Source organism: Symphalangus syndactylus, chromosome X (genome assembly GCF_028878055.3).
Source record: "Symphalangus syndactylus isolate Jambi chromosome X, NHGRI_mSymSyn1-v2.1_pri, whole genome shotgun sequence".
Taxonomy (NCBI): domain Eukaryota; kingdom Metazoa; phylum Chordata; class Mammalia; order Primates; family Hylobatidae; genus Symphalangus; species Symphalangus syndactylus.
The window spans coordinates 81,751,746-81,776,196 of record NC_072447.2 but is presented as its reverse complement, the minus strand read 5'-3'; the positions used below and the strand labels follow the sequence as shown (position 1 = coordinate 81,776,196).

General features: G+C 41.3%; 1 long non-coding RNA gene across 1 annotated transcript in view; it reads left to right on the top strand.

Annotated features, from left to right (window-relative positions):
- The first annotated feature begins 4,226 nt into the window (after positions 1-4,226).
- Positions 4,227-24,451, top strand: part of LOC129475212 (uncharacterized) — a 46,114-nt gene continuing 25,889 nt past the window's right edge. Inside the window, exons 1-5 of the long non-coding RNA XR_010119639.1 lie at positions 4,227-4,464; positions 14,764-14,910; positions 15,529-15,683; positions 16,117-16,234; positions 22,200-22,268. This is a non-coding gene — a long non-coding RNA (uncharacterized lncRNA). The remainder of the gene's footprint in view (positions 4,465-14,763; positions 14,911-15,528; positions 15,684-16,116; positions 16,235-22,199; positions 22,269-24,451) is intronic.

Below are 24,451 nucleotides of genomic sequence, written 5' to 3'. Positions count from 1 at the left end.
TCTTTTATGCCTTGAACCTTTGGGGTGAAGTGTAGTGATTTCCATGTGGCTGAGCCTAGGACCAAGCTCCTTGCCTGAGTTGAAGGTAGAAGTAGAAGTTCCTTGAAAGAAACAGAACTAAATCTGTTTGCTGATGAATATTCATCTGTGCATGGTAAAAACACAGCCTCGAATACAAATGTAGTGTCATAAAAATTGTTAATGTTAGGCCGGGCGGGAGGGCTCACGCCTGTAATCCCAGCAGTTTGGGAGGCTGAGGCGGGCGGATCACGAGGTCAGGAGTTCGAGACCAGCCTGATCAACATGGTGAAACCCCATCTGTACTAAGAATACAAAAATTAGCTGGGTGTGGTGGCAGGCGCCTGTAATCCCAGCTACTCAAGCGGCTGAGACAGGAGAATCGCTTGAACCCGGGAGGCAGAGTTTGCAATGAGCCGAGATCATGCCATTGCACTCCAGCCTGGGCCACAGAGCAAGACTGTCTCAAAAAAAAAAAAAAAGTTAATGTTAAAACATTATATATACATTTTTTTCTTTTTCTTTCTTTACTTTTTTTTTTTTTTGAGACGGAGTTTCACTCTATCACCCAGGCTGGAGGGCAGTGGTGCGATCTCAGTTCAATATAACCTCTGCTTCCCAGGTTCAAGTGAGTCAGCTGCCTCAGCCTCCCGAGTAGCTGGGATTACAGGTGCCCGCCACCACGCCCAGCTAATTTTTGTATTTTTTAGTAGAGATGGGGTTTCACCATGTTGGCCAGGCTGGTCTTGAACTCCTGACCTTAACTGATCTGACTGCCTTGGCTTCCCAAAGTACTGGGATTACAGGTGTGAGCCACTGCACTCAGCCCCCACCTCTTTTTTTTTTTTTTTTTTTTTTAAATAGAGACAGGGTATGGCTATGTTGCCAAGGCTGGTTTCGAACTTGCGGGCTCAGGCAATTTTCCTGCATTGGCCTCCCAAAGTGCCGGGATTACAGGCATGAGCCACCACGCCCAGCCAAAACATTATATATTTGAACGAAAATCGTAAGAGAACACAAAGATGCTTGCTATGGTTTGAATATGTCTCTCAAAGTTCATATGTTGGAAATTTGATGCCCCATGTGGTGGTGTTGGGAGGTGAGGCTTAAAGGGAGGTGTTTGAGTCATGGGGGCACCACTCTTATGAATAGGTTAATGCTATTACTGAGGGAGTGGGTTTGTTATTTCAGTAGTGGGTTCCTTATTAAAGGACGAGTTCTGGCCCCCTCTTGCGCGTGCTCTCTCTTTCTCTATCTCTTTGCCCTTCCACCATGGGATGATGTAGCAGGAAAGCCATTGTCAGATGCCAGCCCCTCAGTCTTGGACTTCCCATTCTCCAGAACTGTGAGGAAATAAATTTCTGTTCTTTATAAATTACCGAGTCTGCGGTATTTTGTTACAGTGGCACATAATGGACTAAGACGATACTAATGTGTATGAAGTTTCTTTTCGGGGTGATGAAAATATTCTAAAATTGATTGTAGTGGTGGCTGCACAATTCTGTGAATATACTAAAATCCATTGCATTGTATGCTTTAAGTTGGTTAATTGTATGATGTGTAAATTATATATCAATAAAACCATTAAAACAAAAATAACAGAGATAAAAGCATTTGTTAAAAGTGTTGTAGAATTTGGGGTAAAATTTCTTATATTTTAACTTTTGTGTAATAATAAATGATTATTTTAATTTAGAAGAGGTTCTTTGTACCACTGAGATTTCGGCATTTCTTTTTTACTTAATGCATGCCTATTTCTCTTTTTTCTTCTTCATATGCACATTGTTGTATAATCTTTTTGTGTGTATTATATAAAAAATGCAAACCCATTTTTCCCTGAATAATTTTGATATAACATTCTTAAGTTAATTTGAGAGCCAAAACTGGCTCTTTTAGAAAGCAATAAGAACCAGACACCAAAGTAAAACACAATAAAGAGAAACAAAATATTATTTTATATTCTTTCTAGTTCACACCCAAAGAGGGATCTATTTCAGAGCCTCTTAAGTAAATAATGCCATTTCTCTCAAAATTAATATTTGAGTTCTCACAGAAGATAAGAACAGGCCTTATAGTAAGCAGTGAAGGACACTGAATCTCATTTTTAATGTCTAGACAATACCAGGGTTGTGAATAGAAAGAAAAGAGCTTTCCATGTTGGTGGCCTACTGCCTCTTACCCCCAAATTCATTGAACACTTTTGCAGTTTTTGTTCTGGTTCCCTATCTCTGGATCTTCTCTGTGGGTCATCATCAATAAGGTGTTTTCTTTGCCTGGTTGGGCTCACCCTGAGAGCTGCTTTGGAGAGGATGTGTGGAAATATTTTTTTTTCTTTTTTTGAGATGGGGTCTCACTCTGTTGCCCAGGCTGGCGTGCAGTGGCACAATCATAGCTCACTGTAGCCTCGACTTCCTGGGTTCGAGCGATTCTTCCACCTCAGCCTTCTGAATAGCTGGGAGTACAGGTGCGCACCACCACGCCCGGCTAATTTTTGTATTTATTTGTGGAGACGAGGTTTCGCCATGTCACCCGAGCTGATGTCGAACTCCTGGACTCAAGGGTTCCGCCCACCTTGGCCTCCCAAAGTGCTGGGGTTACAGGTGTGAGCCACCGCGCCCGGGCTACAATTGTTTTAAAAAAATTTTTTTGCGGTAATTTTTACGAATTTCAACATCAGGCATAGGAGGAGAGGAGTAAGAGGCCCAAGACGGCTGCAGACTGGCAGGGAAAGTGAAGAATTGGAGGGTAGACCACTAACGATAACAGAGGAAATAAAGGTAGATGGTGGGCTAGGAATAATGGGAGAGGGACTGACGAAAGAAGGATGGGCTGAGGGAGGGATGATGGTGGAGGCCAGTGTGACCGAGGGGAGGGGAAAGGTGGAAGAAGCAGAGTGGGAAAGCGTCCTGGGAAAGAAGTGAAGGAGGTCGGTGGACCGCTAAGGGTTAGACTCCTAGAGGCGGGAGAGCGGCGGGGGCTGGGGGTGCGGTGGAGTGGGGGTGGGGGCGCGGAGGGGGTTAAGGGGCGTGAGCAGCGCATGCGCTGGAAGCACACTGCGGCGATTCTAGAGAGGTTGTCCTTTTCTGGCATCAGCGTTGCGGCTCAAGGCAAAGCTGGTCCTGTGCCTGCTGTCCATTGCCGCTAAGGCCTGCTGCTGCCATTCAGGCGTGTCTCTCTCTCTCTCTTTCATGCCGCTCTCTCCACCCCATCTTGGGACGGCCAGCTCTAAGAATTCCTGCTACGGCACTGAATTCAACGAGGAGGTAAAGGAACGATGTAGGGGAAGAACAGAACGTGGAGGGCGGTGGAGGGAACTTGGGCCAGGAAGATCCTTAATTTGTGCATTTTTCCAGTTCATGGGAGGAAAAAATGGAATACGTTACAGGCCCCAGTTTTCCAAAAGGATGTTGAGCATTTGCTTCCCATTGTGAAAGGAATGCGGATTCCTTTCCTCTAACTAGAGTCAAGGCACCTGAGCATCGGTGTTTTCCATAATGTTCCCTGTTTAAAACATTTGTGGTTCGTCATTTGTAGCAGATGTATTTAAAGGGCGAGGCCTTAGGATTATGTTCATCCGATGGTTTGTGAGAGTTTTCCTTGCCTTTAGTTCAGGTTGACCGGTCTTATGTGAATCCTGGGGTACTCTAGCCCCCTCCCTTGGAGTTGGGACCGATTCCATCTAGATCTGGGATTTACTCTGATCACCTGCAACGCCTTCTTTCCCCGATTCAACTTCCCTAGTTTATCGCATCTACCTGCATTAGGGAAGGCTGGTAATGGCTCTCCTTGGGCACTGGGGCAGAATTGTGGCGAGAAACACGTCCAGATAGCATCAGGCATGCATACTGTATACAAATGGGAGCAAGAAGAGAGAGGACTAGCGCGGTGCGCAGGGTATTTGAGAGGCTGGATGAGGAGGCGCGGCGCCGAGGGGCGGTGCTCAAGCTTACAGTATTTGAGAAGATCTGAGTTAAGGGGAGGGGCTCCAGTGTGTGTTGGGGGGGAGAGGGAGGCACGCATGCGCAAGGCTTGAATGGAGTCGGGGTTGGAGGGTTGGAAGGTCTGGAAGGGAAGGACTCGCAGGCATATTTACGAACGGAAAGTTGCTGGGAGTTGGTACCAGCATTTGGGAGGTAGAGGTGGCGCTCATGCGTATTTGAGACAACATCTCGATAGTTGGGGAGAACGGTAAGGAGGAAGCGGTGCGCATGCGTATTTCAGGCGGAGTGCCGGGGAGGGGAGGCGCTTAGCGTTCGGGTAATTAAGGTTGCAAAATGGCGAGGGGGGAGGTAAGCTGTCTTTGCTTGGCCATCTTGGGCTAGCAGGCCTTGCAGAGAACCACCTTTTTAGCTGAGTGAAGGAATCAACCTGAGTTGGAGTTCTCCTATGCTGTGGCCAGATCCACTAGAAATTAACCCAGAATCTTAGCCTCTCACTGGCCTATCGGTAAGTGGGTACAAAAATGAGAAGGCGATGATGACTCTGCAAAAGGTTGCGGCAGCTGGCGGTGCGTAGGAAATGCGTAAAAAGGGAGCACTTGGAGACAGGCCACATTTGGGCAGTACGCATTCGGAGGGCTCTCTCTGGCTTTCCGATCTTGGGTCGCTGTACTTGGCTCTGAATACGGTCATCCCATCAGAGTAGCAAAACACTGTGGTTGTAGTGTGAGAATCTAATGTTAATGTTGGCCGAAAGCCCTTGATTTTCTCCCTTGAGAACATAGGCGTTAGGATTTGGATGTGTTTCCAAATGCTTGTTACTCTTTGCCGTAAACCTGGAATTTGGACCTATGGCTGCCTGGGACTCATACTGTCGTGGAGAAAGATTGAAAAGTAGTTAATGGCAGTGGTGGTATGAAGGTAACCTGGGCTTTCACCCTTTCCTTTATTTTTTCTTCTGTAGAACTTTCAGCACGGTTTTGTCAAGGGGGAAGATAAGAGTTTCTATTTTAAAGGCAGATGTACTGTCATGACCCTCTGAAGACTTGCTGTTAATCGCTAAAACTAGTAAGTTAGCATTTAGATACAGACATAGTTAGAAGGGGCACAGGATTAAAAAGTGAAAAAAACATCTTTTCCCAATAATCCTAGCTATGATTTCATGGTGGTCCTTTTCCTTCTCTGGGCCTATTTCTCTCTCTCGCTCATTTATTTATTTACTTTTAGACAGAGTCTTGCTCCGTCGCCCAGGCCGGAGTTCGGTGACGCGATCTCAGCTCACTACAACCTCCGCCTCCCGGGTTCAAGCGATTCTGATGCCTCAGCCTCCCAAGTAGTAGCTGGGGTTACAGGTGCGCGCCACCACGCCCGGCTAATTTTTGTATTTTTAGTAGAGACGGGGTTTTGCCATGTTGGCCAGGCTGGTCTCGAAGTCCCGGCCGCAAGTGATCCGCCCGCCTTGGCCTCCCACAGTGCTGGGATTACAAGCGTGAGCCACCACGGCCTATTTCTCTATCTGTAATAATGATTAAACGTCAATAGCACTTACTACGTTGGAGGTTCTGGTCTGCGTGCTTTTACATAGGCCGTGTAACTCATTTGGTACTCTCGACAATCTTAGGAAACAGCAGTACTGTTATTAAGTTTTTACAAATGAGAAATTTGAGGGACACGAGACTAATTTGTTCAAGGCTTTACAGCCAGTTGAATGGCTGAGACTGGGTTTTTATCCAGGTGGGATGGCTCCAGAATCCTGTGCTCTTAAGCATTATGCTTTATTCCCTAAAAAGAGGAGGCGAATTTAAAGGAACCGTCCTTTATGATTTCAAAATTTGTTTGTAACTAACCAAAACCATTTGAGAAAGAAGACCTGTTTTCTGTTTCTGACTGTGCATACTACAGGGTTACATACCTAGGAGACAAAAGGTAAAGAATTGTTGATTTGGTGCCTAGTGGGGTGGCTATCCTTAATTACCCTTGTCTTCTGTGCTTTTTGTTCTGCAGAGGGTCTAAAATGGCCGACTGCGGCAGGCTGGACACACCCTTCTTGTTTTGCCTGATTTTCTGTCTGATCTAATGCTTTGAGACATCTAACCAGTCATTTGCTGCAGTAGTTTTTTTTTTTAACCCGTTATTAGTATTTCGTGTTGATCTAAATATACAATAGTGATGGAAAGGTTATTGTCTTTTTTCTTGTAATAAAAGACTGAAAATACATTTGTTTTATTTTTATTATTTGCTTAGGATACATTCGTGGAAGTGGAGTTAGTACATCAAAGGGTATGAACATTTTAAACTCTCAGTATCTATTGCCAAATTTCTTCCTAAAAAGGTTGTATCAATTTTTACTCATACAAGCGCTGAATGTTGTTGTTTTTTAATTTTTAATGGATAAAAACCAGTATTAATTTTTCATTTGCTTATTAGTTTGGATTTTCTTCCTCCATATATATAGCTCAGCAGTTTTCTTTCATGTAATGATAGTTCATATGTTGATTTATGCATTGAAGTTTTAGTTTACTGTTTATTATTATCTGGGTGTGTTCTGTAAATAAAGATTAGTACTCAGACTTTTGTAATGTTATAGATACCTATTCCATGTTATTGTTTGCCTCTTAATTTTTGTCTTTGAATTTTTGGTTAGTAGAGATTTGAAATTATTTGACAAATTTATCTTCTATTTTGTGATTTTTATTCTATTGTTTAAATTTGAATAGCTCCCTCAGTCTAGAAATTTGGTAAATATTGTAACTTTGCCTGAGGGTAACTATCAAGCATGGGAGAAAAAACATCCATGATTTTACCACCCAGAGATAACTATCGTTAATACATTTATTCACTTCATTCTCTGCATTTTTCTATGCAGTTGATAATGTATGTGTACTATTTTATATTGTTTTGTTTTTAACATTGTAACATGCGTATGTCCATGTTAAACATTCTTTGTAATTGTCATTGTTTCATGATGTTCTGTTGTATGGAAGTATTTTACAGATTTTCAGTATTTTAAATTATGTAATGAATATCTTTTCATTTGGTTTTTATTATTTATTTTGGGTTGTTTATTGAAGAGACTTCTAGAATTAGTTATTTATCAAAAGATTTGAACATTATAAAGAATTGGCATATTTACTTTTCAAAAAATTAATGTCAGTTTTTGTACCCAGTCATTTAGGTACTTATAAAAAATGTTTTTGCTTTTTTTTTTTTTTTTTTGCCGACTCCATATGTAAATGAATGAATGATATCTCTGTGGGTTTTTTTTGTTTTTGTTTTTTTTTGAGACAGGCTCTCCCCCTGTCGCCCAGGCTGGAGTACAGTGGAGTGATCATGGCTCACTGAAGCCTTGACTTCCAGGGCTCCAGAGATCCTCCCACCTCAGCCTCCTGAGTAGCGGGAGTACAGGTGTGTGCCACCATGTCCAGCTAATTTTTAAAATTTTTTGTAGAGATGGAGTTTTGCCATGTTGCTCAGGCTTGTCTTGAACTCCTGGGCTCAAGTGATTTTCCTACCCTGGCTTCCCAAAATGCTGGGATTACAGGGGTGAGCCACCATACCTGGCCGATATCTTTGTTTTGTGATACAGTTCTGTGATTATTAGTGAGGCTGGACTTTTAGATCTTAATTACTAGCTCTTATTTCCTTCTGTGAATTCGATTTGTGCCTGAATGTTATTTGTAAGTTGCAAATTTCGTTTGTTCCAGATATGCTCCCAGTAGTATTTGTTGCCATTGAGTCTGAAGAATGTTAGCAATTCCAAATATAACTGCTGTGTGGATACATGTCTGGTTCTTGGTAGCCATTTCGAGATAACCTTTGTCTGACCTCTATCTTATTTTTGTTTTTATTTTTTAGAGTGGAGGTCTTGCCCAGGCTGGTCTCGAACTCCTAGGCTCAAGTGATCCTTCTGCCTCGGCCTCCCAAAGTGCTGGGATTACAGGCATAAGCCACCTTGCCCGGCCTTGTCTGACCTTTAAACAGAAATCCATTTCTTTTTATCTAAAAGGAAAGCACTTTTTGAGTACTGTACAACAGTGGTGCTTCCTGGCTGTGGGCATGGGGAGAAGACAGGGTAACATTTTGTCCCTAATGAGAAACTAATTTAGACAAGAAACAAAACAGTGGTCCCTTCTCCCCCATCCATTCAGAGACTGGTCTTATTTTAAATATTTCTGAGTGGTCTGAGGGAGGATATGGGCAATACATACTGTTAAATGCTTTGGGGATGTGAAATGCTAATAGGAACACCCTAGCATGTGAGAAGGTACCAGGAGTGGGCTAATTGGCAGAAAGGAACAGTGTATAGGCAAGAGCAGTGTAATAACTTTAGGGGAAAATAGTATGTTAAGCTTATTAAATAACAGCCTCATAGAGACATTGGGTCCCAAAACAGTGATCTCAGTATAACTGTCAACAACTTGCTGATGTTATCAGCCCTATTTGCTGGTCAGAGACAAAAAAGCCATTAAAAACCTAGGTATTATTAAGAAAGGTATGAGGCACGGAAAAATGCCATCCTATCTTTGTATAAAACCATCTGAACCAAATAACTATTACAGTGGTAATCTTTCCTCAAGGAGTCTGTTACTATCACTCACATGATTTTGAAAAGGGAGTGGGCAGAGTGTGTTACCTCTCTGTTTCATTTTTCTTGTTTATAATACATAGGTGAATTAGATATTCCCAAAGGTCTTCGAGGGGTCTAATTCTGGTTTCCTGAAACTGAATGTTATTTCTAGTTTAGAGAGTCTGTTTAATTATGTTTATTAAATAAACTTTTCTAACTTATTCCTACTCTGATCTGTATATTATCTATTTTGTATTTAATAACACTCTAACTTTTTTTTTTTCAGTGAAGGATGAGAATTACTGGATTTAGAAGTGCCAAATGAGCTGTTACTTGTTGCTTTTTGCTATCCAGTTACACTGGGTTAATCCAGTTAGTTGTAAGCTCCCATTTTTCAGCATTTTGCTAGCTGTAGATATTAAACCAGGCTTATGTGGGTAGTAGGGTGGGGAGATTAAGAGGAGTATAAGCAAAAAGGAAAAAAAAAAAGCTCATGTTTTAGAAGAGGGGGTTGAGAAGTTCCTTTATTGGAAGTCTGTGCACGGAAATCCCATTTTAACATCATGCCAGTGTCTAGTTCCCAATTCCGTCTATGGCCATGGGTTAGGGAAAGCCTGAATATTTGAAATAACCGAAAAGCATTTAACCTTTGATTTCTATAATTTGTTCCTCCCCTCTCTTGATGTTACAGCCAGCAGCAGCCTGGAGCACCACCCCCTGGGAAGAAATTTTACATCGGCCATTATAATACAACCTGATAAGTGTTATAGCACTTATCAGATTGTATTGTAATTGTCTGTGTATATGCCTGTCTCTCTTCCTGTTATCAGTTAGACTGTGAGCTCCTTGAGGGCAAGGAAGGTGTCTTCATCTCCAGAGCCCAGCCTGGCACATTAGTAGGCCTCAGTAAATGTTTATTAGATGAATAAATGAATGACTCATCAGCAAACATTTATTGTGTGCCTGCTAAAGTGAGCTCCACAGGCTCTGGATTGTCAGCTGTTTCTTCAAAAAGCTTGTGGTCAGAAACTTGATATTTCTGTATATATCTTCCTAAGAGTTTCTCATGAGACAATGCCATTTTTGTGTTTGGATTTCAGTCCTTGATATTTACAGATGTTGCAACTGTTGCTATTGCTGACACCTGCTTTCTTGGTGGAACTTGAGTGATAACTGTTAGATTGGGGCCTCATCCTCAGGGCCCAGTTAATCATCCAAATAGTATTCTTAGATAGGACTTTGCATTTTTCTTTCTTTCTTTTTTTCTTTTTTTTTTTTTTTTTTAAGAGACAGGTTCTCACTCTGTTGCCCAGGTGGAGTGCAATGGTGCAATCACGGGTCACTGCAGCCTTGAACTCCTAGGCTCAGGTGATCCTTCCACCCCAGCATTCTGAGTTAGGACTATAGGTGTGTGCCACCACCCCGGCTAATGTTTATATTTTTCGTAGAGAAGGGGTCTCGTTATGGCGCCCAGGCTGTTCTTGAACTCCTGGACTCAAGCAATCTACCTTCCACAGCCTCCCAGAGTGCTGGGATTACAGGTGTGAGCCACTGCACCCAACCAGACTCCATATTCGAAACCAAGGGTGGGCAAACTTTATTGCCCATGGGCTACCTGTTTTTGCAAATACCGTTCTATAATGGAACACAGCCATGTTCATTTATCGATGTTTTACCTGGGGCCGCTTTTGTGGCCCAGTGGCACAGTTAAGTAGCTATTAGGTTGGTGCAAAAGTAGTTGCTGTTTTTGCCATTAAATATATTGGAGACATTGTGGCCCACAAAGCCTTTGTAGAAAAAGATCTGTGCCTACTCTGGATCATCACTCGACAGTGATGGTTTCATTCCTCATTCCATTCACCAGACCAGAAATTCATATTTATTTACTTCATTTGTCATTGCTTGTGACAAGTCTTTTTCCTCTTTTACAGATAAGCCAGCTAAGACATGTTTTAATGTAGAAGATTATAAGACCTCCCCCAGGGTCCTGCAGTCAGTTAGTTATACCCTGCCCTTCAACATCAAGCTTTGAACGTCTACTCTAGAAGTACCTTTTATTATATTCAAACTTGAAGCACATGGACATAGCATGCTTTGGTGCCTTCGTCCTTGCCCCCCTCCTTCCTACACAGTTCTTTGCAATGAGAATATGGGAAATAACCACTTAATGTGAGATAAGGCAGAAAGGTAAGCTGAGGCAAATGTTTAGAGGGTCCCTAACACTAATTTTTAAACGAAGAAGTGGGGTGTCTGAAATATTTATTTAGACGTATACAGGTAGTGAGCCTAGACTTCCAAGAGCTTAGAGCCCTCCCCTTGTGCCTCCCCAACTTTACATGTACTATCTTGGTAACCTGCCTATGAATACATTTTGATTCATTTCACTTCATTAAAAAGTCGGAGAGCTCAAAGTCATATTTGAGAAAGCTAAATCTAAAACAAAATGGAGGAAACACTGAATAGGCTCATCTCGTTGGATAGGATCATCCTAGGAATAAAATGTAATAGAAGGAAAGGTCTTACAGCCATATTTTTAAAGTTGCTTGCTGGATTTTTCCCAAAATTTTATTGTAAAAGTTGTCAAACATACATACAGAAAAGTTGAAAGAATTGTGCAGTGAAAAGCCATGTACGCAACACCTAGATTTTATAATTAACATTTAACTATACAGTCATGTGTTGCTTAAAGACAAGATATGTTTTGAGTAATGGATCATTAAGTCATTTTGTTGTTGTGTGAACATCATAGCGGAGTGTACTTACACAAACCTAGATGGTATAGCTTACTACAGACCTAGGCTATATGGTACAGCCGATTCCTCCTAGGCTACAAACCTGTACAGCATGTTGCTGTATTGAATACTGTAGGCATTTGGAACACAGTGGTAAGTATTTGTATATCCAAACATATCTAACATAGAAAAGGTACAGTAAAAACATGGTGTTATTATCTTATGGGACCACCATTGTATATGCGCCTGTGACTGAAATGTTACTATAAGATTCAGGACTGTTTGTGTTATCACATTAACTCATCTTTGTTGAATAGGTTTTAAAAATCTGTCTGTCTTCCATGTTAATATCATCTGTATCTGACCCATCATGGTGCTGAAAAAGTTTCTTTTCATTCTTATTTGCGTTTTCTAAGTCAGCATGAATACCAGCACAGCCCAACTATGTGTAAGCAGATCTGTGCAGGAATGAGAGTCACAGGGAGAGAATCTACATTGTTTCTGAAAGGAAATGGCTATAGCTCACTGTTGTTTACTGGAAATAGTAGGGGGAAGGAAAGATGGAAGTCCAGGTCCAGTGTCATATACTGCCCTGCACCTTACTCACTTCTCTGCCTTTAGGGTAGATGGTTTTCTGAGCAGCTTCTGCTTGGTTCTCTCCTTTAAGGCTTGCTAAAGGAGAAACAACAATGTCATATTGAAATGCCAGTGAGGCAATATTTAGCATTAGAATAACTCTTTGGAATTCTAGCAAATGGAATTTTAATTTGGGCTACTGTCTAATAGTATTCTTTGAGCCTTTTCTGTTAGCAACAGCTGCAGTTTCGATTAGGAAGCACCATGAAATTTTGTTTATCTTTATCCATGGACATGATAATGGTAAATGTTACCTGTTTGTGTCTGTCTCCTTTGATTTAAACTCAAGGGTAGAGACGTGTTTTACTGATCTTTGCAAATCTCTTACACTGTAAGGTTTGTATTCATTTATAGAGATATACCCCCAAATATATGTTTAACATTATTAAAAAAAAGATTTAGATATGGGCATATTCGTGGTGTTCATAACAGTAAATAATGGAAAAACTTACCTAGCCATGAATAGGAACTTGGTTAAATACATTTTGGTGTATTCATGTAATGGGACAACATAGCCATTAAAAATAAAAATAGTCTTGAAGATAAATATTTGACTTGGAAAGATGTATACAGTATATTAATTGAAAAAGGGCTAAAGAGCAATAGTATAGTTTCATCTAATCATTGTAAAATAAGAATTCATGTTTGTACATGTACATGAAAGTTGTTGGATGAACATACCCCAAGTGTTAAACTTTTCTGGGATTCTGGCTGATTTTTTTTTTGAGACGGAGTCTTGCTCTGTCGCCAGGCTGGAGTGCAGTGGCGTGATCTCGGCTCACTGCAACCTCCGACTCCGTGGTTCAAGCAATTCTCTTGCCTCAGCCTCCCGAGTGGGATTACAGGCATGTGCCACCATGCCCAGCTAATTTTTGTATTTTTATTAGAGACGGGGTTTCACCATGTTGGCCAGGATGGTCTCGATCTCCTGACCTTGTGATCCACCCACTTCAGCCTCCCAAAGTGCTGGGATTACAGGCCTGAGCCACCGCGCCTGGCCTCTGGCTTATTTTTACATTCTTTGCCTAATATAGTTCTGGAATTTTTTTTTTTTTGCAGTGTTCATCTATGACTATCAAAGTTAGAGACACATTGAAACTATTTCCATTTTGAAATTGTTGACCTGAACAGAAGTGGAATAAATGGGGGTGGTGAGGGGTTCTGGAAACTGGAGAAATTTAGTTTGGAAAAGAGCTGGGTGGGGTGGGGGAAGGGAATGGTGGAAATAAGATCACTGTCTTCAGAGGAAGGCACTAACTACCACCTACCCCTCTATTCCTGGCTCCTTAGTGCAAGCACTTTCTGGATCAGTGTTTACACTTATTTATTTCACAATTAGGCCCTCTACACATTCCTTTTCTACCCTTGTCCCTCTGGGCTTTAAAGCTACAATAATTGCTAGTGGCAGCAGCTGCTTATGAATATGCAAGTCTTGCTCTAGTAAATGGTGGCCTTAGTTGCTCCAATAAAGAGATGGCTCAAACCTATCAAGGCTCCTGCTTCCCCTCTCCTCTCAGCTAGGCAGCACCAATCTTCCCTATCTATGGTGGGAGAACTTTCTGCCTGGGTCTCATGGTCACTAGTAGATTAGAGGACAGATACTTTCTTGCTGGTGGTAGGTAAAACAGTTAAAAATGAGTCCTGGGTAACTGCTCCTTGGGTCTTCCAGGGGTTTGAGTTGAGGGTTGCCCGCATCTCACTGAGTAACATGACACTTAGCAGTATTAGCTTGTGCTGCCAGCATATAATGATAACAGTAACCTGGGCTTTGGGCCGTTGCTGAATTGCCAGATTTCTGGGTGGGTTTTCATGCCAAGCAGCTAGGGACTGAGAAACTTACAGGCAATAGGCTGCTTCCTTAGAAAGAAAGGACCCTTTGGCCGGGCAGGGTGGCTCACGCCTGTAATCCCAGCACTTTGGGAGGCTGAGGTGGGTGGATCACCTGAGGTCAGGAGTTTGAGACCAGCCTGGCCAAGATGGTGAAACCCCATCTGCTAAAAATACAAAAATTAGCCAGGCACGGGGGTGGGCACCTGTAATCCCAGCTACTCTCACACCACTGCACTCTAGCCTGGGCGACAGAGCAAGACACTGTCTCAAAAAAAGAAAGAAAGAAAGGACTCCTTGATGGTCTTTGGCTTGTGTCTCATGACTCAGAGCCTGTTACTCCAGTGGTTGATTCTTGGAGTTAGGGGCATGGCCACTGGTCTGCCTAGCTTTTTGTGGTCCCATTGATAACCCAGACAGCTGGGTGAGGGAGCAGATAATGTTCAATTCCTTTTCACTTAAGGTAAGGTGAGTCGTGGTGGGAGTTGAGATTGTAAATGATAGGGTCTTGGTCCAAGAGCCCAGAGTTTTGTAACCTTTTCCTATCAGTGTGAAAACCAGATGCCATCTGATGACTAGATGAAGGTTTCATTCACCTTTTGCAGGCTGTTTTGATCAGGACTAAAGAATGTAGGTTCATTAACTGCCAGACACAGAAGGGCCACTAAGGGGTCAAGTTTGCCCACTTATTCACAGTGACATTGAAGTCTAAAGAGGGGAAGAACTTGAAGGAAACTATGAAGATAAGCATTAGAGTTCACATCTGGGTACTAACACTTTGGTGTAGTCACTGGTACCTCTGTACCCAGGTTCTCGTTTAAAATAAGGGCAGGAATCCCTACTAATAATTGTAGACCTTGCAACTGCCTTTGCCAGATAATATAATTGTGATGCTAAGTGTGAATCTTTAGCAAGAGTAAAATCTGAGATCCATGGTGTGGCTGGCTGGATAACTTGACTAAGGTGTAAAAATAAAATTAAAGCTGGATTTCAGACCTTGACTGTTCCATCTTACGTTTGTTTCTTTCTTCTCCCTGTCCTATAGGTGATGCCACACACAATCAGAAACTATGCTACTGTTGAAGAGGTATATTGAGCCCTGCCTGGTTAACCTCCAGTGAGGTTATTAGAGAATTGGGAGAGGCTCAAATCAGCATCCTGCACCTAGTTATCAAACCATTGTGAAGTCTTGGTAAGTGGCCAGTGGCTTTGGTGGGCTTGCCCAGTTAGTGGGATGGGGTAGGGTAAGAGTGCTTAATAGGCACTAAGCAATTACTGGATATTTTCACATTATGATATGAAAAAAAAGTCTTAAAATATTCAGGCTGTACTACAGAATAAAGAGTCTAACCTCTTCCCTGTTTTCCCATTTTTATAGATGGGGGAATTAGAAATTGCCCAAGATTATATGAGGCCACAGTAGATGGCACAAATTGCCCAAGATTATAGCTAGTTGGCATAGAAAATGGATTTGAGTCCAAGCCAGTACTGTGTCTTCTACTCAGTGCTTCATCTAGGTTCTATCAAATCCAAGGAAGCCATGTGAGACAGAAATGTGTTTATTTCACAGTAAAAGATTTTTTTTTCTTTTTCTTTTTCTTTTTCTTTTAATTAGAGATGGGGGTCTCACTATGTTGCCCAGGCTGGTCTTGAGCTCCTGGGCTCAAGTGATCCACACACCTTGGACTCATTTCACACTAAAAGATTTCTGTAATAGCTCCTGAGATTTTACTCCTCTGATGTTGGAAATTTCCATAGTGTGAAGTTTTATTATGTATAAAATCACTTGGGGTGCTTGTTAAACATGCAGATTCCTGGATGGCCAGAAAACTTGTCATTGGTCAAGAGCAACATTAAGATCTGCCTGTTACTCATACTGATGCTTCCTGCCCAGCAAGTTCATCAGAGGGCGAGGATGAATTATGGTTGCCATGGATGTCCTTGTGAGGCAGTTGGGAAGCCTTGGTAAGTTGTCAGTGGCTTTGGTGGGGTTCCCCAGTTGGTGGTAGAAAAGAGAAGGGAAACTGGTCATGATCTGGCCCTTTCTAGCTTTCTGGCTTTATTAAGTACTTACTAAGTGCCAGAGACTGTTGCAGATATTAACAAAGTCTTGCCATGGAACTTTCATTCTTGTGAAGTTAGACAAAGGGATAAGTAACCAGTAAATGTATAATGTATCGTGTTATATCAATTGTTTTTTCCCATTATAATGTAAAAAATTGCACTTAAGAATGGTTAGGTTAAACGAAGCAACATCTTGTGTTTTTGTCCCTTTTTCCCATTCTCCCTTTTAATACTTGCCACAGTTGCTCAATGCAATGGAGGCTGACCAAGCTGAGTGTCAGGAAGGTCATAGATGATGCAAACAGTCTTTTCTCTTTTTGTAACTTCTCACTAGGCTGGATTGTGAAGGATATTTGAAAAGTATTTTAGAGTCCACCAGATCATCCATGTGAGTGATCATGCAGCAAAAGAAGGAGGGTCCTCTCAGTGGTTAAGGTAACATAGTGATTAAGGTAAGTAGGGAAAGAGAGGCTTACTTTGCCCTGATTCTTGTCAGGGAGGCTCTTAGAGATGCCATTTCCAGAGCATAAGTGACAGGCCAGCACTTTCAAAGCCTGCAACTTATTCTATAATATATCCTTCTTAAAACAATTCCTGTAGATTATATGCTTACCCAGTCTGGGATCACTCCTGCAGAAGATCAGAAGAACTGAAATATAGGTGACATAAGCTCCTGCTTTTGTAAATGTTTTGTTGAAACACAGTTGTGTTCATTCATTATTGTCGATGGCGGCTTTCATGCTACAGCAGAGTTGAGTAGTTGGGAGAGAAACCATATGGACCATAGAGTTTGAAATATTATGTCTGGCCCTTCACAGACAGTTTGCCAATTCCTGGCATAGGTTAAATAAATGTACTATATCCACAAATCCTCCTCTCCCCATTTTCCTTTCAATGGGACTTGCATTTACAGTTGATCCTAGAATGTATGGAGTCTCATAGTAATCAGCTTGCTTCTGAATTTCTTCCCACTCAAATTAAGCTCACTCAGAAAGCACATTCACAAATTGGGCTACATATGCGGAAGGAACTATGTTTTATATGCCTCATTGTAGTCAACTCATTTATCCTATATGTATGGTTCCCCCATTTTTTCCTTCTTTTCAGGGGTAACTTTTAAACTTGAGCCATTCATGAGTATCCAAAAAGTTACAACTTATGTTTTCTAATTAAGACTTCATCCTTATTTTAGTATACTTCCCCTCTCTGGCTTTTTTGCATATTTCTGCAGATGTCTTGACCTTTCTGGGGAATAAGCCCCCTTAGAAGATTAATTTTCTGTAGTTCTCTATTGAGGAAATACATGACATTTAGCTTTTTAATAATTTGATGCCATTCATTGAGTACCGACTGTGTGCTTTATGTACCCTGTCTCATTGAATTTTTACAACAAACTGAAAGAGTTAGTTTTGTGTTATTACTACCTCCATCTCAAAGATGAGTCTTGGAAAGCTTAAGTAACTTTAGGTCACATTGTAATCAGTGGCAGAACTGGGACTTAAGAACATAATTCATGATTGCATTTTCTTTTCTTTCTTTCTTTCTCTCTCTCTCTCTTTTTTTTTTTCTTTTTTAAAGAGCGTCTCACTCACTATGTTGCCCAGGCTGGTCTTGAACTCTTGGGCTCAAGCAGTTCTTCCATTTCCGCCTCCCAAAGTGTTAGGATTATAGGCATGAGCCCTCATGCCCGCCCCTTGCATTTTCTATTTAAGTGGTCTTGAAGGTTTTTTTTTTTTCCTTTTTAAATCTCGTAATTTGGCCTTTAGTAAGCATAGAATAGCAAAGTGTAATACCTGAGCTGGGGAAAAAAGTCCTTGAATTCTTTAGGAAACACTTAATTGATGGGTACAAAGTGAAATGCTCACTGGAATCAGGAATCAGAAACCAGTTCTGATCACCTATCCCTACATATCCTTCTTCACTCTGTCCTGACATATCATGGTTGATGTACATAGCAATGATCATCCCTTCTATAATCCCACTTAACAACTTAGAAGTGGATTGGTAATACTCTTCTGGCTTAAAACCCTTCTTCTCTGGGCAGGTGTGGTGGCTCCTGTATTATCCCAGCACTTTGGGAGGCTGAGGTAGGAGGATTGTGTGAGCCCAGGAGTTTGAGACCAGCCTGGGTAACGTAGCAAGACCCTGTCTCTACAAAAAGATAAAAAATTAGCTGGGAAGGTGGTGCTCATGCCTGTAATCCCAGCACTTGGGGAGGCCGAGGCGGGTGGATCACGAGGTCAAGAGATTGAGATCATCCTGGCCAACATGGTGAAACTCCGTCTGTACTAAAAATACAAAAATTAGCCGGGCGTGGTAGCAGGCGCCTGTAGTTCCAGCTATGGGAGGCTGAGGCAGGAGAATCACGTGAACCTGGGAGATGGAGTTTGTAGTGAGCTGAGATCACGCCACTGCACTCCAGCCTGGTGACAGTGAGACTACGTCTCAAAAAAAAAGAAATGATCGCATCCAGATGTCCTGTTACTAGAAGGGCATCATAGTTCATCCTGCACCTGACACTAATATACCTACTCTGGGAATTCTTCTATCTACAACTATTTATTTATCTGATCCCATCTGGTATTAAAGTTCTAAAAGTTAACAGAATTCTTAAAGGTTCCCAATCCCTCCCAGAAATCCCATCATCTCAAAATCACTAGCTATTAAAAGAAGCAAAAAAAAAAAAAAGGTGGCTCCTGACCTAGTCTCTGAGTATGAAGACCTATTTACTATATAAAGCTGTCACCTGCCTTGAAAATATTAAGACAGCAAGAAAGTTCTTAGAAAGTGGGTATGTGGCTGGCTCTCAGATAAGGAGAAATTGCTCAGAAGAAGGAGTTGGGTTTTTTGTGTTTTTTTGTTTCTTGTTTTTGAGACAGGGTCTTGCTCTGTCTCCCAGGCTGGAGTGCAATGGTGCGATCACAGCTCACTGCAGCCTCAACCTCCTAGACTCAAATAATCTTCCCTCCTCAGCCTCCCAAGTAGCTAGGACTACAGGATGCATCACCGTGTCCATTGTTTCTATAGCAGAGTCTTATAATATGGCAGACACAATGGCCTCCTACAGAGAAATGAGCCATAAAAGGGCCCTGTACAAGCAAGGATGGCTCATTGTTTTAAGACAGCCAAATGTATGGCACTTGGAGAATTTCCAAGAGTAGAAGACCTTCTTGATTGCACTCCCCTTTAACAGCCTTGCCTCTTATGGGGCTATGTGGAGCGTTGAAATGATTCACAAGTAAAGTGAAAAATGGTTATGCGTAGTGTGTCAGCCCCACCCTAAGCTCCCAGAGCCTCCATTCTGAGTACAAAGGTCAGTTTTCTTCTCGGGACAGGCCAAGGATGATGGAGTTTTAATTTCTCTCCTGATCCATGGCAAAGTATTCCTAAACTAGGCACTGGAAGTCTTGGTAACTGGAAAGAGACATTCACCAAGATGAGGAAGGCCAAAGCCAAGTGCCTTATATAGTCCCTAGAAAGCATTCCATTTTATGGAACAATCTTTGGTCTCTCTTTTTTTTTTTTTTTTTTTTTGTGAGACAGTCACTCAGGCTGGAGTGCAATGATAAGGTCACTGCTCATTGCAGCCTCAACTTCCCGTGCTCAGGTGATCCTCTCACCTCAACTTCCCGAGTAGTTGGGACTACAAGCAAGCGCCACCATGCCCAGCTAATTTTTTGTATTTTTTGTAGAGACGGGGTTTTCCCATGTTGCCCAGGCTGTCTCAAACTTCTGGACTCAAGCAATCCACCTGCCTTCGCCTCCCAAAGTGCTGGGATTACAGGTGTAAGCCACCATGCCCAGCTCTGGTCTCCTTTCTTAATCCTGTTGAATAAGCAAGATTTTTTTTTATCTGAACCCTCCTCTTACTCTTCTTTCTGTTCTCCTTCCATGATCACTTTGTCCATCTTCCTCTTTGTCATAGGCATGTCCTGTTTCTAATTCCCTTTCTCTTTTCTTTGGTAGGCTAGCCTTCAAGACTGCGTTACACTCCCCAACTTAAAATCTTTTGATAACCCAGGCAGCTGGGTTATCCCCAGTTTAAAGTCTTTTTGTTGTAGCTGTATGGCATTTATCTAGGGCATGGGGTACACACAGTAGGTTTCTCTCCTCTCTTTTTTAACATATTTATTATGTTTATGCATGTAAAGAGTTTGTTGTTGGCCAGGCGTCGTGGCTCACGCCTATAATCCTAGCACTTTGGGAGGCTGAGGCGGGAGGTCAGGAGTTTGAGAGCAGCCTGGCCAACATGATGAAACCCTGTCTCTACTAAAAATACAAAAATTAGTGGAATAGGGTAGCTCATGCCTGTAATTGCAGCTACTCAGGAGGCTGAAGCAGGAGAGAATCACTTGAGCCTGAGAGGTGGAGGTTGCAGTGAGCTGAGATCGTGCCATTGCACTCCAGTCTGGGTGACAGAGGGAAACTCTTTTCAAAATCAACAACAACAACAACAAAAAGTTTAAAAATTGGAAACCACCAAAAGGTAGTATTAAAAGGGAAATAAAAATTACTTATAATCCCAGAACGCAGTCATATGCTATTTTTAGTCTTATTTTATTCAGCCATTTTTCTCTTTACACAACCTTTTTTTTTTTTTTTTGAGATGGAGTCTCACTCTGTTGCCTGAGCTGGAGTGCAGTGGCGTGATCTCGGCTCACTGCAGCCTCCGCCTCCTGGGTTCAAGCGATTCTCCTGCCTCAGCCTCCTGAGTAGCTGGGACTACAGGCGACCGCCATTACACTCAGCTAATTTTTTGTATTTTTAGTAGAGACGGGGTTTCACCATGTTCACCAGGCTGGTCTCGAACTGCTGACCTCATGATTCGCCCACCTTGGCCTCCCAAAGTGGTGGGATTACAAGCGTGAGCCACTGTGCCCTCCCTACAGGTTTTAAAATTTATTATTATCTAAATATTCATTTTAAATATTAATTTTAGTGTACTTCTTTGATTATTTAGAGAAATTTCTGATTTCAGAACCAAGTTTATTAGCATTCACTGTGTACATTAGCACCATTAAAACTAGCTAGACTCAAGAAGCAGTATTGAATGGGTACCCCTTCTTTACTTTCCTCTAATTCACTCTACTCTGGTGCTCACAGCTAAGTATGTACAGCAATGGCCTGTCATTTGGTCGATTATCTTTTGTGCTCTGAAATATCTTTGTTTTTTCATCTGCTCTCAATACCTCTATGCTCTGGACCCTTTGTATATAAGGGTAACCATATTTGTTCTTTCCTGCGAAATAATAATTCTTTTCCTTCCATTCAGAGTAGCTGCCTGACTCATACAATGAATAAAGTCACATAGACTCAGAGTAGAGATGGAGGTCGGATGTGGTGGCTCGTGCCTGTAATCCCAACACTTTGGGAGACTGAGGTGGGAGGATCGCTTGAGCTTGAGCACAGGAGTTTGAGATCAGTTTGGGCAACGTAGCGAGACCTCATCTCTGCCAAAAAATAAAAATTACCTGGGTGTGGTGGTGCATGGCTGTAGTCCCATGTAGTCCCAGCTACTTGGGAGGCTGAGGCGGGAGGTCACACATACTTTTTGTTGTTACTGCTTCGTCATTGGTTCTGATCACTCAGTGTTCTTTCCCTTACACCAGATCATAATACTGTATTCTGACTTGGCAACTTAGCTCAGTTTATTACGAATATTCTTTAATTAATTTGGTAAATTACTATGAGTGAACATTTCATTCATTCTGCTAGGTCTAGGTTTTGCCAGCTGTTCCATTAAGGGACACTCTATGGCATGGGTTGGCAAACTTTTTCTGTAAAGGGCTAGGTAGTCTCTCTAGTCTCTCTATTCGACTCTGCTGTTGTAGCATGAAACCATCCATAGACAATATGGATACAAATGAGTATGATTATGTTCTGATAAAACTTGATTTACAAAAACAGGTAGTAGATTGGATTTGGCCCAGGGGCCATAGCATGCTGACCCCTGCTCTACAGTATACATACACAAAGACTTTCAAACAAAGATGTATACAATAAAGCAACCATTCAGAGTTATTTGATTCACAGTGTGTATAATATAATAAAAATGATACAGCTGTATTTGAGTCAGCAAATGTGTGATCTGTGTCTTACGTGCATGAATTGTAGAATATTCATACAAATACCATGAATATTCTTCATGGGCCATGTTATTACCATCCCTTAGAGGAATCTCTTCCTTGTCATGGGTCTTTCTTTGTATGGCTTAGAAGTGATGTTGTCTTTATATTGTGTTATTTGTTCTTAACTTTACATTATCAGTTCTGGTGTGCTTACCTTTTTCACCAGCGTGTCTTCTACCCTACTTACCTCATAAGTGAATCTAATACAGAGGTTATTTTGGATATAATCATTATCTTAACAGGCAAGATAGTGGGCTGTGCTATTTCAAACCCTAAATTTGGCTTTCAGGATTATGAAGTATTAATTCTTCCACTGATACCTCAAAAGGTGATCTGGACAAAGGAACAGGTATCTCAGGTAAGCAATTGTTGAATATGAAAGTAAATATTCTTCTTTGATCATATGTTGTATTTGTTATGTTTAATAGCTTTCCTAATAATAAACCAACTTTGCATTTCTGGAAGAAGATTTGTACTTTTCTTTTTTTTTTTTTTTTTTTTTTTGAGACGGAGTCTTTTTTTTTTTTTGAGATGGAGTCTCGCTCTGTCGCCCAGGCTGGAGTGTAGTAGTGCAATCTCAGGTCACTGCAGCCTCTGCCTCCTGGGTTCAAGCAATTCTCCAGCTCAGCCTCCCGAGTGGCTGGGATTACAGGTGTGCATCACCATGCCCAGCTAATTTTTTGTATTTTTTTTAGTAGAGACGGGGTTTCACCATGCTGGCCAGGCTAGTCTCGAACTCCTGACCTCATGATCTGCCCACTTCGGCCTCCCAAGGTGTTGGGACTACAGGCATGAGCCACCACGCCCGGCCAGAGTTTTCAAGAATTTTGAATTATATTTGCTAATTTATTTTCTATTTTCTTTATTATTTTTTCCTTTATTTATTTATTTATTTTTTTTGAGACAGGGTCTCACTCTGTTGTCTAGGCTGGAGTGTGGTGGTGCTATCATGGCTCACTGCAGCCTTGACCTCCCGGGCTCAAGGGATCCTCCTACCTCTCAGCCTCCTGAGTAGCTGGGATTATAGGTGTGCACCACCACACCCAGATAATTTTTGTATTTTTCTTAGAGACGGGGTTTCTCCATGTTGCCTAGGCTGGTCTCAAATTCCTGGGCTCAAGCTATTTGCCCACCTTAGCCTTCCAAAATGTTGGGATCACAGGGTAAGCTACCACGCCCGGCCTTTTTCTGTGTTCAAAAGTGAGTTGTTTTGCGGGGGATGGCAGTCTTTTTCAATTGTTGATGTTAGGGTCATTAATGAAATCTTTTGTTGCCTATTGTTTTAAACTGAACCAATCTCAAATATATCCCATGCCATTAAATATACTTTAATAACATCTTTTAAAAATTGGCACATAATATACCACTGCATAAATGTAAAAATTTAACTTGTATCTGATATTGAAACCTTGTTTTAATTACTGCTCTGTTAATTGTGTGTAAATAGTGCTACAGTGAATATCTCTATAGATTAATTTTTGTACATATGTGTGTTTATTTCCTGAGGTTGGATAAAATATATGGTCCTTCTATTAGTGTATAAGAATGCCCGTTTTTTTTTTTTTTAACTTTTTCACCAGTACACTATATTAAGGTTTCAGAAGAATTTGCCAATTGTAAAGGTGAAAAATGGCCTTTGATATTTTAATTTGTATTTCTTTGATTCCTAACAAGATAGAACAGATAAAAATCTTGGGTCTTATTTTTGAGTTTATTTTTCACACTTAGTTTTAGTCTATCATATGTTGCAGATATTTCCCCCAGTTTGGCCTATAAATTATTAATTTGTAGCTCAAATATCTTTTTCTTAATGGTTTATTCTCCACTTGCATTTTATAATAGGAAGATAAATATATTTTTTATAGTTCATAATTCCTTTATACTTTTTATTTTTTTTTTATACAAATCTTTCCCATTGGGAACCTCTTTGTTGTGTGGTATGTAACTAATTTTTCTAAATGTTCAGCACATTCAAGGTTTGGGGGGTTGTAGTAAGGGTACTTGTGGAGCTCTCAACAGCAGGACTTTAAAAATCTTTTCTCCAGTGCTCTGCTTTTAACATGACTTAAATATTCTCTCAGCCTGTTTCAGTTTTCCTGCCATTGGCTTATGCTATCTTCTGTGAGGGGAGTTAGCAAACTTTTTCTATAAAAAGCCCAATGGTAAATATTTTAGGTTTTGTGGGCCATATGGTTTCTGCTCTTGTAGCATGAAAGCAGTCATAGACAATACATAAATGAATGAGTATGGCTGTGTTCCAACAAAACTAGTTACAGAAAAAGGTAGTGGGCTGGATTTGGTTTGTTGGCTGTAGCTTGCCAATACCTGCTTTATGATACTATACTCTTACAACTTCTGCTCACCTAGTTTCTGCTTCGTCATAGTGGGCTTTCTCATAGTAATGCCTCTGATTTTCCCTTGTAACTTCTTAGAATACCTTTTTCACCTCTGGTCTTTGCTACTGATTACCTGTTTCCATATTTCACAATTTTAAGTTTCCGAGAGCACAGGCGGTAGCTAAATTAGATGCTTTACATGTTA